Source organism: Pyrgilauda ruficollis, unplaced genomic scaffold (genome assembly GCF_017590135.1).
Source record: "Pyrgilauda ruficollis isolate IOZ18807 unplaced genomic scaffold, ASM1759013v1 scaffold1530, whole genome shotgun sequence".
NCBI lineage: Eukaryota > Metazoa > Chordata > Aves > Passeriformes > Passeridae > Pyrgilauda > Pyrgilauda ruficollis.
This window is the reverse complement of record NW_024513989.1, coordinates 1572-5139: the sequence shown is the minus strand read 5'-3', so window position 1 is coordinate 5139 and position 3568 is coordinate 1572. Positions and strand designations below refer to the sequence as shown.

Sequence of the window (3568 nt, the reverse complement as noted above, 5' to 3'; positions counted from 1 at the left end):
ATCGTGGAGCGCTGGCTGTGGCAGCAGCGCCGGCTGCGCCGGCAGGACCTGGGCCGGGCTGAGTTCCTGCGTGAGGTTTGGCGCTGGAAGGAGCGGTGAGGGGACACCGGGGACCTTGGGGACACCTCGGGGACACCTCGGGGACACCTTGGGGACGTCCCCGGGGGGTGGCCCCGCGGTGTCACCGCCCTGTCCCCTCCAGGCACGGGGACGAGATCCTGCAGCAGCTGCGGGCGCTCGGGGCCTCGCTGGACTGGAGCCGCTGCGCCTTCACCATGGACCCCGTCAGTGTCCCCAAGTGTCCCCAAACTGTCCCCAGGGGTCACTGGGCTGTCCCCAGGGGTCACTGAGCTGTCCCTAAGTGTCCCCAAGTGTCCTAATGCTCTCCAGGTGTTCCAATCTGGCCCCAAGGTGTTCCCAACTATCCCTGAAGCATCCCAGAATTGTCCCCAAAGTGTCCCCAAGGGTCACTGAGCTGTCCCCAAACTGTCCCCAGGGGTCACTGGGCTGTCCCAAGTGTCCCCAAGTGTCCTGGCCATCCCCAGGTGTTCCAGTCTGGCTCTAGAACGGTCCTAGCTCTCCTCAAAGCATCCCAGAGTTGTCCCCAACTGTCCTCAGGGGTCACTGGGCTGTCCCCAGATGTCCCCAAGGATCTCTGAGGGTCACTGAGCTGTCCCCAAAGTGTCCCCAAGTGTCCTGGCTGTCCCCAGGTGTTCTAATCTGGCCCCAAAGTGTTCCTAACTGTCCCCAAAGCACTCTGAGCTGTCCCCAAACTGTCACCAGACTGTCCCCAAGTGTCCCCTGCTGTCCCCAGGTGTCCCCAGAGTGTCCCCAGGGTGTCCCCACGTGTCTCCAAATGTCCCCAGGGTGCCCCAAACCTCCCCGAACTCCCCCAAACTTGTCCCCAACTCTCCTGAACTGCCTCGTGCTGTCCCCAAACCTCCCTGTGCTGTCCCCAAAGTGTCCCCAGAGTGTCCCCAAGCGTCCCCTCCGTGTCCCCAGGGCTTCTCCCGCGCTGTCACCGAGGCCTTCGTGCGGCTCTTCCGGGCGGGGCTGATCCGGCGCGACCAGCGGGTGGTGACGTGGAGCTGCGCCCTGCGCTCGGCGCTGGCCGACGTCGAGGTGTCCCCAAATGTCCCCAACGTCCCCAATGTCCCCAGTGTCACCTGGAGCTGCGCCCTGCGCTCGGCGCTGGCCGACGTCGAGGTGTCCCCAAATGTCCCCAAGGGTGTCCCCTGGGGGCTCTGACACAGCCTGGCCGACGTCGAGGTGTCCCCAAATGTCCCCAAGGGTGTCCCCAATGTCCCCAAGGGTGTCCCCAATGTCCCCAGTGTCACCTGGAGCTGTGCCCTGCGCTCGGCGCTGGCCGACGTCGAGGTGTCCTCAGTGTCCCCAATGTCCCCAGTGTCACCTGGAGCTGCGCCCTGTGCTCGGCGCTGGCCGACATCGAGGTGCCCCCGATGTCCCCAAATGTCCCCAATGTCCCCAAGGGTGTCCCCTGGGGGCTGTGACCCAGCCTGGCCCAGGGATGTCCCCAATGTCCCCAATGTGTCCCCGATGTCCCCAGGCCATCGTGGAGCGCTGGCTGTGGCAGCACCGGTGGCTGTCCCCAATGTCCCCAGGGATGTCCCCAATGTCCCCAATGTGTCCCCGATGTCCCCAGGCCATCGTGGAGCGCTGGCTGTGGCAGCACCGGTGGCTGTCCCCAATGTCCCCAGGGATGTCCCCAATGTCCCCAATGTGTCCCCGATGTCCCCAGGCCATCGTGGAGCGCTGGCTGTGGCAGCACCGGTGGCTGTCCCCAATGTCCCCAGGGATGTCCCCAATGTCCCCAATGTGTCCCCGATGTCCCCAGGCCATCGTGGAGCGCTGGCTGTGGCAGCACCGGTGGCTGTCCCCAATGTCCCCAGGGATGTCCCCAATGTCCCCAATGTGTCCCCGATGTCCCCAGGCCATCGTGGAGCGCTGGCTGTGGCAGCACCGGTGGCTGTCCCCAATGTCCCCAGGGATGTCCCCAATGTCCCCAATGTGTCCCCGATGTCCCCAGGCCATCGTGGAGCGCTGGCTGTGGCAGCACCGGTGGCTGTCCCCAATGTCCCCAGGGATGTCCCCAATGTCCCCAATGTGTCCCCGATGTCCCCAGGCCATCGTGGAGCGCTGGCTGTGGCAGCACCGGTGGCTGTCCCCAATGTCCCCAGGGATGTCCCCAATGTCCCCAATGTGTCCCCGATGTCCCCAGGCCATCGTGGAGCGCTGGCTGTGGCAGCACCGGTGGCTGTCCCCAATGTCCCCAGGGATGTCCCCAATGTCCCCAATGTGTCCCCGATGTCCCCAGGCCATCGTGGAGCGCTGGCTGTGGCAGCACCGGTGGCTGTCCCCAATGTCCCCAGGGATGTCCCCAATGTCCCCAATGTGTCCCCGATGTCCCCAGGCCATCGTGGAGCGCTGGCTGTGGCAGCACCGGTGGCTGTCCCCAATGTCCCCAGGGATGTCCCCAATGTCCCCAATGTGTCCCCGATGTCCCCAGGCCATCGTGGAGCGCTGGCTGTGGCAGCACCGGTGGCTGTCCCCAATGTCCCCAGGGATGTCCCCAATGTCCCCAATGTGTCCCCGATGTCCCCAGGCCATCGTGGAGCGCTGGCTGTGGCAGCACCGGTGGCTGTCCCCAATGTCCCCAGGGATGTCCCCAATGTCCCCAATGTGTCCCCGATGTCCCCAGGCCATCGTGGAGCGCTGGCTGTGGCAGCACCGGTGGCTGTCCCCAATGTCCCCAGGGATGTCCCCAATGTCCCCAATGTGTCCCCGATGTCCCCAGGCCATCGTGGAGCGCTGGCTGTGGCAGCACCGGTGGCTGTCCCCAATGTCCCCAGGGATGTCCCCAATGTCCCCAATGTGTCCCCGATGTCCCCAGGCCATCGTGGAGCGCTGGCTGTGGCAGCACCGGTGGCTGTCCCCAATGTCCCCAGGGATGTCCCCAATGTCCCCAATGTGTCCCCGATGTCCCCAGGCCATCGTGGAGCGCTGGCTGTGGCAGCACCGGTGGCTGTCCCCAATGTCCCCAGGGATGTCCCCAATGTCCCCAATGTGTCCCCGATGTCCCCAGGCCATCGTGGAGCGCTGGCTGTGGCAGCACCGGTGGCTGTCCCCAATGTCCCCAGGGATGTCCCCAATGTCCCCAATGTGTCCCCGATGTCCCCAGGCCATCGTGGAGCGCTGGCTGTGGCAGCACCGGTGGCTGTCCCCAATGTCCCCAGGGATGTCCCCAATGTCCCCAATGTGTCCCCGATGTCCCCAGGCCATCGTGGAGCGCTGGCTGTGGCAGCACCGGTGGCTGTCCCCAATGTCCCCAGGGATGTCCCCAATGTCCCCAATGTGTCCCCGATGTCCCCAGGCCATCGTGGAGCGCTGGCTGTGGCAGCACCGGTGGCTGTCCCCAATGTCCCCAGGGATGTCCCCAATGTCCCCAATGTGTCCCCGATGTCCCCAGGCCATCGTGGAGCGCTGGCTGTGGCAGCACCGGTGGCTGTCCCCAATGTCCCCAGGGATGTCCCCAATGTCCCCAATGTGT

The 3568-nt window shown here is 65.4% G+C and overlaps 1 long non-coding RNA gene across 1 annotated transcript; it reads left to right on the top strand.

Annotated features, from left to right (window-relative positions):
• Position 1: 1 nt before the first annotated feature.
• On the top strand, positions 2 to 1306 carry LOC121350435. The gene is made up of 4 exons (XR_005954669.1): positions 2 to 95; positions 203 to 284; positions 1003 to 1122; positions 1207 to 1306. It is a non-coding gene; the product is annotated as an uncharacterized LOC121350435 (long non-coding RNA).
• Positions 1307 to 3568: the final 2262 nt, after the last annotated feature.